Source organism: Phyllobates terribilis, unplaced genomic scaffold (genome assembly GCF_046119375.1).
Source record: "Phyllobates terribilis strain yellow unplaced genomic scaffold, ASM4611937v1 Scaffold_5__5_contigs__length_657084704, whole genome shotgun sequence".
Taxonomy (NCBI): Eukaryota; Metazoa; Chordata; class Amphibia; order Anura; family Dendrobatidae; genus Phyllobates; species Phyllobates terribilis.
Window position 1 is genome coordinate 44990997 of NW_027362765.1, and position 15323 is coordinate 45006319.

The following is a 15323-nucleotide window of genomic DNA, read 5'->3' on the forward strand; positions in this document are numbered from 1 at the left end:
ACTGCTGTTCACAAACGCTCTCCATCCAACCTCACTGAGCTCGAGCTGTTTTGCAAGGAAGAATGGGCAAGAATTTCAGCCTCTCGATGTGCAAAACTGATAGAGACATTCCCCAAGCGACTTGCAGCTGTAATCGCAGCAAAAGGTGGCGCTACAAAGTATTAACTCAAGGGGGCCGAATAATATTGCATGCCCCACTTTTCAGTTTTTATTTTTTTTTAAAAGTTTAAAATATCCAATAAATTTCATTCTACTTCACGATTGTGTCCCACTTGTTGCTGATTCTTCCCAAAAAAATTAGAATTTTATATCTTTATGTTTGAAGCCAGAAATGTGGCAAAACGTAGAAAAGTTCAAGGGGGCCAAATACTTTCACAAGGCACTGTAGCTTGGCTTGGACAGTTTTCTTTGTAAGAAAAGACTTCCGTCTTGCCACACTATCCCACAGGCGAGACATATGAAGAACGCGGAAGACTGTTATCACATACACTACACAATCATAACCTGCTAGAAATTCCTGAAGACTTTTAAATGTTACTGTAGGCCTCTTGGCAGGACCCATGACGAATTTTCCTCTCTTTTCATCAATTTTTGGGGGACGTCCAGTTCTAGTTAATTTCACTTTTGTGCCAAATTTAAGCCACTTCTTGATGACATCTTCACAGTGTTTCATTGTATATCTAATACCTTGGAAACTTTTTGTACCCTTCTCTTGACTCATAACTTTCAACAATGACTTCCTTTTGCTGTGTTGTAAGCTGTTTACAGACCATGGCTTTTGCTTTAAAATGCAACTAAGAAAGTGTCATGAAAATCCTCCTAGAACAGCTAAACTTTACATGTTATTAATCAGCTTCAATATAACTGATGGCAGCTGTGTACTGACTTCTATTTACCATTAATGGAAATGTGATTGGCTAATTCTGAACACAACAACATCCCCAATTATAGGAAGGTTTTCACACTTATGCAACCACAATTTTTTAGCTTTGTTTTTTTTATTTCCCCCCCAGAATGATTTTAGTTAGTTTTTCAATTAGTTTCAATAGATTAGAGGTGTCATTAAAAGGAGGACAAACTACTGAAATGGTCTTCTTGGTATGAAAAAAAACGGGCATTTTAACAAGGGTGTGTAGACAATTTATGTTTACAGTACATTCAGCTATAATCTTGCCATCTCTACCGTTCTCATTACACAAGTATAAAACATATAATACTGGTGGATAAAATAAGACTGAACACAAGACCTTCACAGCCGTCTACAAATCATAGGAGAGCTCTCATGGCACCTTCACTCCATCTACCTGATGATCCTGAGGAACATTGGGATCTTCTTGTTTACAGTCCTGTGGAAGAAGAGGACGGGGACATCTCTCCGGTGTTGTCCTCTTACTGCATAGAACTGGAGGAAACACATACAGGGACTAAAATCATTCTCTACATACAGATAATTATATGCCGTGTGTATTTAGTCCAGTCTATTACCTGGTGATGTGAGGGGCTGGGGAACCTCCATCATGACGTCCTTGTACAGATCTTTGTGTCCTTCTAAATACTCCCACTCCTCCATGGAGAAATAGACGGCAACATCCTGACACTTTATAGGAACCTGACACATAGAATGATACAGTCATCCCCCTGATCCCTTCATAGCGTTACTGTATAATGTCCCAGCATTCCCAGCAGTGTCACCTCTCCAGTCAGCAGCTCAATCATCTTGTAGGTGAGTTCTAGGATCTTCTGGTCATTGATGTCCTCATGTACCAGGGGGTGAGGTGGAAGCCCCGTGATTGGGCTCAGGGGTCTTCCCCATCCCTCAGACACAGGGCCCTGACAGCGCTCACTAGAGGTCTTCTTCACTACAGTGTAATCCTGGTTATGGACAGACACATTAATAAATCTCACTACAGACATTTCCAGAGTCCTCACCTCTCCAGTTCTGTCCACCTGTTATTCCCACAGATAAGAATGATGTAATGTGACGTCATCAGAATCTCTCACCTCTCCAGTAAGCCGGAAGAGGATCTCTAGGGTGAGGTGTAATATCCTCTCCACCATCTTGTCCCAGTCTCTATCCATCCTTGACGGGTCAATCAGGAAAATTCTCTTATATAGAAGATCTCCACTGAGAGGATCCGATATTGTAGGGACCTGAATGTGAAGAAGATGATGAAGTAACATCATAAGGTATACCATGTAATAACACAATTACTGGAGATAATAAGGAGAACATACATGAGGAGACAGAATATGTCATATTCACGTTCTCTCTCTTTTTTTGTGGTACTTCCCTTACATTGTTACATGCAGATGGGAGAAATGTGAAAACGGGTCTGGTAATTATGAACTGCAATATCTCCGGAAATGGAGGGGTTAATGCCCCCTGCACCCAGTAATGGGGGTCTCCACATACCTCCACCTGCAGAGCCACCACCACATATATGGCTGTTCTGTGCGCACAGGACCTGTGATGAGGTCACAGGAGGGGAGGAGTCAGGGGTCACATGATCAGGGGCCTCAGTGGATGCAGGACTCTGCTGTGCTGGTTGTCATGGTGCTGGATGAGGTGAAGGTTATGTGTGGGGTCAGGAGGGGTTTACAGTGTGGATGTAGCAGAGCCGCGTGTGTACGAGGTGTACGGAGCAGAGGCGTGTGTGTACGAGGTGTACGGAGCGGAGCCGCGTGTGTACGAGGTGTACGGAGCGGAGCCGTGTGTGTACGAGGTGTACGGAGCGGAGCCGTGTGTGTACGAGGTGTGCGGTGCAGAGCCGCGCATGTACGAGGTGTACGGTGCAGAGCCGCGCGTGTACGAGGTGTACGGAGCGGAGCCGCGTGTGTACGAGGTGTACGGAGCGGAGCCGCGTGTGTACGAGGTGTGCGGAGCGGAGCCGCGTGTACGAGGTGTACAGAGCAGAGCCGTGTGTGTACGAGGTGTACGGAGCGGAGCCGCGTGTGTACGAGGTGTGCGGAGCGGAGCCGCGTGTGTACGAGGTGTACGGAGCGGAGCCATGTGTGTACGGAGCGGAGCCGTGTGTGTAAGAGGTGTACGGAGCGGAGCCACGTGTGTACGAGGTGTACGGAGCGGAGCCGCGTGTGTACGAGGTGTACGGAGCGGAGCCGCGTGTGTACGAGGTGTGCGTAGCCGCGTGTGTACGAGGTGTACGGAGCGGAGCCGCGTGTGTACGAGGTGTACGGTGCAGAGCCATGTGTGTACGAGGTGTACTTAGCGGAGCCGTGTGTATACGAGGTGTACGGAGCGGAGCGCATGTGTACAAGGTGTACGGAGCCATGTGTGTACGAGGTGTACGGAGCGGAGCCACGTGTGTACGAGGTGTACAGAGCGGAGCCGCGTGTGTACGAGGTGTACAGAGCGGAGCCGCGTGTGTACGAGGTGTACGAAGCGGAGCCGCGTGTGTACGAGGTGTACGGAGCGGAGCCGCGTGTGTACGAGGTGTACGGAGCGGAGCCGCTTGTGTACGAGGTGTACGGAGCGGAGCCGCGTGTGTACGAGGTGTACGGAGCGGAGCCGCGCGTGTGCGAGGTGTACCGAGCGGAGCCACGCGTGTGCGAGGTGTACGGAGCGGAGCCGCGCGTGTGCGAAGTGTACGGAGCGGAGCGCGCGCGTGTACGAGGTGTACGGAGCGGAGCCGCGCGTGTACGAGGTGTACGGAGCTGAGCCGCGCGTGTACGAGGTGTACGGAGCGGAACCGCGCGTGTACGAGGTGTACGGAGCGGAGCCGCGCGTGTACGAGGTGTACGGAGCGGAGCCGCGCGTGTACGAGGTGTACGGAGCGAAGCGGTGTGTGTACGAGTTGTGCGGAGCCGCGCGTGTACGAGTTGTGCGGAGCCGCGTGTGTACGAGGTGTACGGAGCGGAGCCGCGTGTGTACGAGGTGTACGGAGCCTAGCCGCGTGTGTACGAGGTGTACGGAGCGGAGCCGCGTGTGTACGAGGTGTACGGAGCGGAGCCGCGTGTGTACGAGGTGTACGGAGCGGAGTCGCGCGTGTACGAGGTGTACGGAGCGGAGTCGCGCGTGTATGAGGTGTACGGAGCGGAGTCGCGCGTGTATGAGGTGTACGGAGCGGGGCCGTGTGTGTATGAGTTGTGCGGAGCGGAACCACATGTATACGAGGTGTACGGAGCGGAGCCGCGCGTGTATGAGGTGTACGGAGCGGCGTGTGTACGAGTTGTGCGGAGCGGAGCCGCGTGTGTACGGTGTGGAGCCGTGCGTGTACGAGGTGTACGGAGCGGAGCCGCGTGTGTGCGAGGTGTACGCAGCGGAGCCGCATGTGTACAAGCTGTGCGGAGCGGAGCCGCGTGTGTACGAGGTGAGCGGAGCGGTGTGTGTACAAGTTGTGAGGAGCGCAGCCACGCGTGTACGAGTTGTGCCGAGCGGAGCTGTGCGTGTACGAGTTGTGCGGAGCGGAGCCACGCGTGTACGAGGGGTACGGAGCGGAGCCGCGTGTGTACGAGGTGTACGGAGCGGAGCCATGTGTGTACGAGGTGTACGGAGCGGAGCCGTGTGTGTACGAGGTGTACGGAGCGGAGCGGTGTGTGTGCGAGGTGTGCGGAGCCGTGTGTATATGAGGTGTACGGAGCGGAGCCGTGCGTGTACGAGGTGTACGGAGCGGACCCGTGTGTGTACGAGGTGTACGGAGCGGAGTAGTGTGTACGAGGTGTACAGAGCGGAGCCGTGTGTGTACGAGGTGTACGGAGCGGAGCCGCGTATGTACGAGGTGTACGGAGCGGAGCCGCGTGTGTACTAGGTGTACGGAGCGGAGCCTCGTATGTACGACTTGTACGGAGCGGAGCCGCGTGTGTACGACGTGTACGGAGCGGAGCCGCGTGTGTACGACGTGTACGGAGCGGAGCCGCGTGTGTACAAGCTGTGCGGAGCGGAGCCGCGTGTGTACGACGTGTACGGAGCGGAGCCGTGTGTGTACGAGGTGTGCAGAGCCGTGTGTGTACGAGGTGTACGGAGCGGAGCCGCGTGTGTGCGAGGTGTATGCAGCAGAGCCACATGTGTACAATCTGTGCGGAGCCGTGTGTGTACGAGGTGTGTGTACAAGGTGTACGGATCGGAGCTGCGTGTGTACGAGCTGTGCGGAGCGGAGCCGCGTGTGTGCAAGGTGTGTACGACGTGTACGGAGCAGAGCTGCGTGTGTACGACATGTGCGGAGGCGTGTTTGTACGAGCTGTGCGGAGCGGAGCTGTGTGTGTAATTAGAAATGTAAGCTATTCTATGTGAAAAAATGAAATGGGACAAACATCTAAAGGGAACCTGTCATGTTATTTGTACTGTTTACACTGCCCCCATTGCATTGTTAGTGATGCAATATGCATTACTAACACTTTTTTCATTAAAATCGTCGCTATAATCTTTTGTAAAAAGCACTTTATATACTTATATCTTACCTGCTCGTTTAGTTATAGGGGTGTACTTCATGACGTTCAGTTCGGCTTGTCGCCACCCACGCCATTTCAATTCTGTTCCCGGGTTTGCGCCGACGTCACTACGGAGCGGAGCGGCGTGTGTACGAGTTGTGCGGAGCGGAGACGCGTGTGTACGGTGTGGAGCCGTGCGTGTACGAGGTGTACGGAGCGGAGCCGCGTGTGTGCGAGGTGTACGCAGCGGAGCCGCATGTGTACAAGCTGTGCGGAGCGGAGCCGCGTGTGTACGACGTGTGCGGAGCTGTGTGTGTACGAGGTGTACGGAGCGGAGCGGTGTGTGTACGAGTTGTGAGGAGCGCAGCCACGCGTGTACGAGTTGTGCCGAGCGGAGCTGTGCGTGTACGAGTTGTGCGGAGCGGAGCCACGCGTGTACGAGGGGTACGGAGCGGAGCCGCGTATGTACGAGGTGTACGGAGCGGAGCCGTGTGTGTACGAGGTGTACGGAGCGGAGCGGTGTGTGTGCGAGGTGTACGGAGCGGAGCCGTGTGTATATGAGGTGCACGGAGCGGAGCCGTGCGTGTACGAGGTGTACGAAGCGGACCCGTGTGTGTACGAGGTGTACGGAGCGGAGTCGTGTGTGTACGAGGTGTACGGAGCGGAGCCGTGTGTGTACGAGGTGTACGGAGCGGAGCCGCGTGTGTACGAGGTGTACGGAGCGGAGCCGCGTGTGTACTAGGTGTACGGAGCGGAGCCTCGTATGTACGACGTGTACGGAGCGGAGCCGCGTGTGTACGACGTGTACGGAGCGGAGCCTCGTGTGTACGACGTGTACGGAGCGGAGCCGTGTGTGTACGAGGTGTGCAGAGCCGTGTGTGTACGAGGTGTATGCAGCAGAGCCACATGTGTACAATCTGTGCGGAGCCGTGTGTGTACGAGGTGTGTGTACAAGGTGTACGGATCGGAGCTGCGTGTGTACGAGCTGTGCGGAGCGGAGCCGCGTGTGTGCAAGGTGTGTACGACGTGTACGGAGCAGAGCTGCGTGTGTACCACATGTGCGGAGGCGTGTTTGTACGAGCTGTGCGAAGCGGAGCTGTGTGTGTAATTAGAAATGTAAGCTATTCTATGTGAAAAAATGAAATGGGACAAACATCTAAAGGGAACCTGTCATGTTATTTTTACTGTTTACACTGCCCCCATTGCATTGTTAGTGATGCAATATGCATTACTAACACTTTTTTCATTAAAATCGTCGCTATAATCTTTTGTAAAAAGCACTTTATATACTTATATCTTACCTGCTCGTTTAGTTATAGGGGTGTACTTCATGGCGTTCAGTTCGGCTTGTCGCCACCCACGCCATTTCAATTCTGTTCCCGGGTTTGCGCCGACGTCACTAGAATCGGCATTTAAATCCCGCGCTTGCGCATTGTCGATCTGTGAGCCACAACGAGTGGCTCACCGCGTGTGCGCAGTGAAGCTGTGTGTAGTTCCACAGCTTCAGTGTGCGAATGCGCCAGAGCCGCTGCGTGTCACAGTCTGTGAAGCTGTGGAACTACACACAGCTTCATTGAACACACGCGGGGAGCCGCTCGTCGCGGCTCACAGATCGACAATGCGCAAGGGCGGGATTTAAATGCCGATTGTAGTGACGTCGGCGCAAACCCGGGAACAGAATTGAAATGGCGTGGGTGGCGACAAGCCGAACTGAACGCCATGATGCACACCCCTATAACTAAGCGAGCAGGTAAGATATAAGTATATAAAGTGCTTTTTACAAAAGATTATAGCGCCAATTTTAATAATGCATCACTAAAAATGCAATGGGGGCAGTGTAGACAGTACAAATGATATGACAGGTTCCCTTTAAGCAGTGAATTCCATTTTTTCCTTCAGTCCTATTGCCACATTGAAATAACATCCATCTCCCCTGTACAGTGTCAATTTTAGGACATGATGAGATATCAAAATCAGACATCAGAATGATGTCAGTTTGAGGCTAAATACCCTGTCTGAGAACTGATTCTGACAAGTTATTTTGACAAGTGACTTTTACAACTGTAATAATTAAAAAAAAAAGTCACTGTTCACTGATGGGACTTGAACCCAAAATTCTATGTTCAGAAGTCAGTGCACTAACCACTGAGCTACATACTTAGTTGTAAAAACCTGAGAGTTCTATTTGGTTATATGATTTTTAGTGCAAATCTGATTGAAACTCATTGGGACTAATGCACAGACTGCAAGCAAGCCAAATTCAAATGATGTTTGATTCTGATGTGTGAGTCTGATGTGTGACTTTCTTCAAACATCAGAATCACAATGACTTTTAGTCACCCTGAGTATTTTCATGGTTGATCTCATAAGACAAGAAAAGCTACCAGCTACTATCACTTGACTGGATAGTGCAATGGTAAGGTGTCAGCCTCTGAAACTACAGTGTCAGAGTTTCAAATCCCCATAGGAATAAGATTTTTTTTTTATATATATAATTATGCCTATTTAGCACACAAACTACAGGGGTGTTTTACTTTTAATATCTGACATTCTGATTGTCATCCTGATGTGTTAAGAGTTTCAGACATGCTGTCTATTTGCATGGTGAATTACATAGCCAAAGTAAATTGGGAGGCACTAATTTACTACATATCTATTTCCAAGTGACTTTATATTTGCATAATTTCTTAAAGGGGTCTAATGATCAAATTTCTTTATTGTAAATTTTTATTTCCATCCACCCAAGTACTGGCTGCAAACTCACAATTTACTTTGGCTATGTAATTTACCATGCAAATAGACAGCGTGTCTGAAACTCTTAACACATCAGGATGACAATCAGAGTGTCAGATATTAAAAGTAAAACACCCCTGTAGTTTGTGTGCTAAATAGGCATAATTTAAAAAAAAAAAATTCTTATTCCTATCAGGATTTGAACTCTGACACGGTAGTTTCACAGGCTGATGCCTTACCATTGACTATCCAATCAAGTGACTGTCTTATGAGCAGCTTTTCTTGTCTTATGAGATCAACCATGAAAATTCTCAGGGTGACTAAAAGTCATTGTGATTCTGATGTTTGAAGAAAGTCACACATCAGACTCACACATCAAAATCAAACATCATTTGAATTTGGCTTGCTTGCAGTCTGTGCATAAGTCCCAATGAGTTTCAATCAGGTTTGCACTGAAAATCATATAAACAAATAGAACTCTAAGGTTTTCACAACTGAGTTTATAGCTCAGTGGTTAATGCACTGGCTTTAGGACACAGAATTCTGGGTTCAAGTCCCATCAGTGAAAAGTTACCTTTTATTATTATTACAGTTGTAAAAGTCACTTGTCAGAATCAGTTCTCAGACAGGGTATTTAGGCTCAAACTGACATCATTCTGATTTTTGATTTTGATATCTGATCATGTCCTAAAATGGACACTGTACCCCTGCCGTGTAACAAAATGGCTGTGAGTGATATTATTGAGCAGTGGAAGGAACTTGCTGCAAATCAGCCACAAAGTAACATTAGAGAGTGGGGTCACCCAGTGTTGAGGTACAAAGGACATAAAAGTCACCAACCCTCTGCTGACTCCATAACTGCAGAGTCCAAACATCCTGTGGCATTAACATTAGAGATGAGCGGATCAGGCTAAATTTGAATTTCCCTATTCACACGTATTTGCCAGGAAACTCAATTTGTGGCGAAGAATTGAACATCCCATATTATGTTCATGGTCTTTCCAGACCCCATAAAATAAATATAACTTGAAAAAAAAAAAGGCTTATGCTTTGCTCACCTTTCCGGCCCCTCGTTCTTCACTGTCTCCCTTCAGGTCCTCATTGGTTCTTTTTATTGTGTAAGGTTGCTAATGGTCGTGTAGTTCAGGGTTCCCCAACTCCAGTCCTCAAGGCCCACCAACAGGTCATGTTTTCAGGATTTCCTTAGTATTGCACAGGTGATGTAACTATTGCCTGTTCTGATGATGGAATTATCACCTGTGCAATACTAAGGAAATCCTGAAAACATGACCTGTTGGTGGGCCTTGAGGACTGGAGTTGGGGAACCCTGGTGTATTTGATGGGAGGTATGTATCACAGAGATGGCTGGTCTCTGTGGTGTAACCCGGTATATTTTCTCTAGTGCACACATGCACTAAGAGGATTAATTGGTGCACCTGGGAGCCGGGGTACGGGTTGCTAGGAGAGAATGGGCGGGTCCAGCAACCCACATACCTCACCTCTGGGTGTGGTTACCAGCCTATATAATGGAGGCTGTTGTTTGGCACATGGTTTGTGTGCTTGGAGGGAGAAGTGTGTGGCACCCCAGGGGTCTGGTCTCCACAGTAATAGCAATGTTATGTCTGAGAGCAGGTGGGAGGTCTCTTGGTCAGGAATCCTATGCATGCCACACCTCCTGCCCAGTCCTGGGAGGGGAAGAACTTCCCCTATATAAAGCTGGGGCTGAGGCAGGGTTAGTGAGTAGAGTAGAGAGAAGAAGAGGAGCAGCATAGGAAAGAAAGATCAGGAGCTCAGTGGGAGCAGTGCAAAAAGGAATCAGGGGCTGGCAGCTGAGGAGCTCGCCCTGATTGAAGAGTTACCACCGGACCCAGAGTCCGAGGCTGTGGGGATTAACCCAGACCCAGCAGCAGAAACCGCCCGGCAGGGGATTTCAGGTCCTCTGGCCAAGAAACCCGAAGGCACGGTCACACGCGTGGGACCAGCACCGCCGTCGTGGAGCGGAAGCCACTAGAAGGCCCCGAGTCACCGGCCATACGGGTGAGCACCACACGGTACACTCAGGGACGTGGGCTACCTTTACCCGCCTCTAGCAAGGAAGCCAGAAGAGTACAATTAGTTGGGGAGGCCTACAACTCCGCCTGGCCAAGGGGGATCCCATCTGCTCAAGGACTGACCAGGCCCCGACCGCTAGCCAGTACTCCGGGAGGGTCTATCTTTGTCACCAGTAAAGACCCTGAACTACACCGCATCGTCTCTGAGTGGTTCCTACTACCCCCATCATCCACGTCGGCTGCCCTGAGGCCATACCCCTACCGTTGGGGGTTATACCATCCACGCTGCACCATCCTTCCACCGGCCTCAGCGGTCTGCCCTGCAGCGGCAGCTCCATAGCTGCATCCAACGGGTGGCGTAGTCGTCCTACATCTACTGCTAATATACCGCCACTTAGTCTGACTCCATTGCACGGACCGGGTCATCGCCACGAGACTACTACCCCTATCCGATCCGGCTCCGGGTAGGCTCCCGCGTGCGCAACGCTGCGCGACTCAGGCCCAGGGGCACGTCAGCTTTTGGCGTAGTCGGCAGGATTACGTGCCCGCAACCGCCGGGTACTGCGTGCCTGAAAAAGAGACTTTTAAACTAACCTGTGGTGAAGATTCCCGCCATCCGGCGCCATCTTCAGCCTTCTTCCCGCCATCCGTGAAGTTTTCCCGCCATCCGGCGCCATTTTCAGCCTTCTTCCCGCCTTCCGTGGAGTTTTCCCGCCGTTGGACGCCATCTTGAAGACGCCGCGCGGGAAGAAGAGGGGCGTGGACTCCAAAAGCGCGCGAGAACTGAAGCCCCGCCTCACGTCCAGACGTCGCGTAAGGTCCTGGAAGGAGCCCAGCAGACGCTGACGTCACAGGAGCGCGACGGTAGGTCCTCAACCCTGACGATCCACTGCGGAGCCGCGGCCTACGGAAGAGGATCATCGCAAGGTAGGCCACGGTCCACTAGGGGGGAGGAAGATGTCGGATACGGAGGAGAGCTTCACTGCCTCAACCCCCGCCAGCGCTGCTGCAGTCATGCCTTTTACCATGCCCTATATCCCGGGAGCAGCCTGGCTACCCCAATACTCAGGGGAGTCACATACCCTGAATGACTTTAGAGAAAAGCTGGATAGCCTCTTCCAGGTGTACCCCCTCACAGAAGAGCAAAAAGTGAGCATCCTGGTGGCCCAACTAACCGGGGCAGCCCAAAGGGAGGTAAAGTCCTGGCCACCTGGGAGGAGGACTGTCGCGGGGATACTAACCCGGCTGAGGGACACCTTTGATACCCGCACCTCAGCCGAGATTAAGCTTAAATTCTATGGGTGCAAGCAGCGAGCACATGAGAGTATAAGGGACTATGCACTAAACCTACAAGAGGCCCTGAGAGCCATTAAGCAGACCGACCCCGACAGCGTGGGAAACGAGGACAGGCTGTTGACCGAACAATTTATAGAGGGACTATATTGCAATGTCCACCGAACCCAGTTGCGGGCCATAGCCTTACAGGATCCTCATCTGGACTTTGCACAGTTCAAGGACAGAGCCATCCGGGTGCTCCGAGAACCGGCACCGGGTGGCGTTGTGACCCACAGGAGCCCAGCTATCACTTACCACCAGGAGGCGGCGCCCTTGTCGGCAGGGCCTGTGGGGGCTGATGCGCAGGCTTTGAACAATGACCCGGCTCCAGACCTGCACCATCAGGTCCAAGAGCTAGCTAAAAGCGTTGCTGCGCTAACCCGAACTGTGCAGTCTTTACAGGTTTCCACTCCAGGGAAGATCCAGCTGGCATCCGGACCGGAGGACATCCCGTGGCGTCGACCAAGGAGGACCCCACCGGCCAGAGGAAGACCCAGCGACCGATACAACGAGGACGGACAACCCATCTGCCGCCGCTGCAATCAACCCGGACATATGGCAAGGTACTGTCCTTTAAACTGGCACAACCTGGGGTAGAGGGCCAACCCCCAGGAAAAAGACCACCAGGCCCATCGAACTGGCGCGACAAATATGTGGGAGGACGTCCAGTCTTGCCTGTGGTACTGGATGGCATTCCTATGAGTGCCCTACTGGACACCGGGTCACAGGTCACCACCATCCCGTACGTGCTCTTCAAGCAGTACTGGAATGACTCGGATATAACCCGCTACCCTGACGACGACTTGAGTATCATCGCCAGCAATGGTCAACCCGTGCCGCAGATCGGATTTAAAGAGATGACCATTAAAATCGGTAGAGTCGAACTGGCGGCACAGGGACTGATCATTGTGGACATTGACAAGCGCGAGAGTCACCCAAAGATAACTCTAGGAACTAATGTGATTGAAAATTGTCTTGCAGAGGTGATTTTCATTTTACAGCAGGTTGCCAAGAACGCCAGCTCCGGCCAGCAGCGAGTGCTCCAGAAAGAGATCCAGGCACTGATGCGACGGCAACAGGTGGAACTCTCCGGTGGTGAGATTGGTAGCGTAAGAATGTGTGACCCTTTCCCTATTGCCATGCCCCCGAAAAGTGAAATGATGATTTGGTGCCGGGCAGCTATTGGTCTGAGAGGTAGAGATTACCAGGCCATGGTAGAACCAGTCTACTCAGACAGTAGGCCCACCATTTTGACAGCACGGGGGGTAGTTGATGTACGCCATGGGAGGGTACCCGTTCGCATAATAAATATTGGGAAAAGGGAAGTATACCTGCCCCGGTATGCTACGCTAGCCAAATTATATACTATCAACCAAAATTCTATACAGTCTGTGGAACCCTTGCCTCCATCTCACCCGGAGGAAGGTAACGGCTCTACGAAAATAATGGAGGATTGGTGTCAGCAACTACATTTGGGTACTGACTCCACTCCCTCCCACCAGAAACAGGGAGTCTACCGGGTGGTTCAAGAGTACGAGAGAGTGTTTAGTAAACACCCGTTAGACTTCGGGCGAGTCAAGGGGGTAGAACACCACATCCCCACGGGAGACCATCGTCCCATAAAAGAGAGGTATCGGCCCGTACCCCCTGCACACTACCAACACGCCAAGGGGATGCTTAGAGACATGAAGGAGGCTGGGGTAATCAGGGATAGCTGTAGCCCCTGGGCAGCTCCACTAGTCTTGGTCAAAAAGAAAGACAACACCATGAGAATGTGTGTAGATTACCGGAAAATTAACCGTATCACACACAAAGATGCGTACCCCTTACCAAGAATAGAGGAGTCTTTGGCTGCTTTAAAATCTGCTAACTTCTTCTCCACCTTGGATCTCACTAGCGGGTACTGGCAGGTTCCTGTAGCAGAGGCGGATCGGGAGAAGACCGCATTCACCACCCCGATGGGACTTAGCGAGTTTACCTGCATGCCGTTTGGACTCTGCAACGCACCAGGAACCTTCCAGCGATTGATGGAGTGCTGTCTGGGACACCGGAACTTTGAGACGGTCCTGTTATACCTGGACGATGTAATCGTCTACTCCAAGACCTACGAGGACCACCTGAAGCACCTGGCGGAAGTGTTTGAAGCTCTGGCAAGTTACGGCCTAAAGGTGAAACCTTCCAAGTGTCACCTCCTGAAGCCAAAGGTGCAGTACCTGGGACACGTGGTGAGTGCTGACGGAGTGGCTCCCGACCCTGATAAGATCACCGCAATTAAGGAATGGCCAAGCCCCTCCAGCGTAAAGGAAGTGAGGCAGTTCCTCGGGTTGGTAGGCTACTACCGAAGGTTCATTCCCGGTTTCACCAAAAAGGCAGCTCCTATGCAGGACCTCCTGATAGGCCAGTCCAGGAAGGCCAAGAACCAGAAGCCACCCTTCAGATGGGAGAAGCTGGAAGAAGAGTCCTTCCGCCAGCTGAAGATGGCCCTCACGGGGGATGAAATCCTGGCGTACCCTGATTATAGCCAGCCCTTTATCCTCTACACCGACGCCAGTAACAACGGGCTAGGAGCCGTACTGTCCCAGATCCAGCAGAGGAAGGAACGGGTAATTGCTTACGCCAGCCGAAAACTGCGACCCACCGAAAGAAACCCTGAGAATTACAGCTCATTTAAGCTAGAGTTCCTGGCAGTGGTGTGGGCAGTCACCGAACGCTTTAAGCACTACCTCGCTTCTTCCCGGTTCACCGTGTACACGGATAACAACCCGTTGACACACCTGGACACTGCAAGACTCGGTGCCCTAGAGCAGAGATGGATGGCCCGCTTGTCCAACTATGAGTTTACAATCAAATACCGGGCAGGACGCTCCAATACCAACGCAGACGCCCTGTCCAGGATGCCAAACCTACCGGACGTAGGGGAAGATTCAGAGGAACTGGAAGAAGTTGAGCTCCCCGCGTTCCACCGTCATGGGACTATCCAGTATTCCCACCGTGTAAGAAGTAAGCAAACCGCTACGTTCAACCCCTTACCTCATTACAACTGGGTGGAGACGCAAGACAGTGACCCTGCCGTCCGTCTGGTAAAGGAGATGCTGACTCGGCCAGATGCACGCCTTGACCCAGACGCTCCGGAGGAAGCCAAGCAACTGTGGGCTGAGAAGAGTCGACTGTTCCTTTATAAGGGAAAGTTGTGCCGCAGAATGGTTAACTCCCGGACGCATGAACTAATCTGGCAAGTAGTGGTGCCAAGAAGAGACGCAGCTATGGTGATGGAGGCATACCACGACGGAGCTGGGCATTTCGGATGGAAGAAGCTGGAGTTTCTGCTGCGCGGGCGGTTCCATTGGGTAGGCATGAGAGGAACCATCGAGAGGTGGTGCAGAGACTGTGGCCCATGCAACTTAAGAAGGAAGGATCGTGCCAGCCAGAAGACTCCCCACTCCCCTGCGGTCCATCATCACCAGACAGCCGTTGGAACTGGTAGCCTTGGATCATGTAAAGCTGACCCCAAGCAGAAGTGGCTACGTCTACGCGTTAACCATCGTGGATCACTACTCCCGATTCTTGGTTGTCGTCCCCGTCAAGGACTTAACGGCTCAAACAGCAGCTAGAGCCTTCCAGCAGCACTTCTGCCGTCCGCACGGATACCCGGAGCAGGTGCTGACGGACCAGGGGCCTGCCTTTGAAGCGGAAGTCTTCCAGGAGTTCTGCACCCTGTATGGCTGCCGGAAGATTAGAACAACACCCTATCACCCGCAAACTAATGGACTTTGTGAGAAAATGAACCAGGTGGTGATTGATCTTCTGAAAACATTGCCC

General features: G+C 51.7%; 1 protein-coding gene and 1 pseudogene across 1 annotated transcript in view; both read right to left on the minus strand.

Moving 5' to 3' along the window:
* Positions 1-15323, minus strand: part of LOC141271883 (uncharacterized) — a 235008-nt gene that overhangs the window by 181664 nt on the left and 38021 nt on the right. The gene's annotated exons all lie outside the window — the stretch shown is intronic.
* The window catches only part of LOC141271432 (uncharacterized), a 310526-nt pseudogene that overhangs the window by 112576 nt on the left and 182627 nt on the right, over positions 1-15323 (minus strand).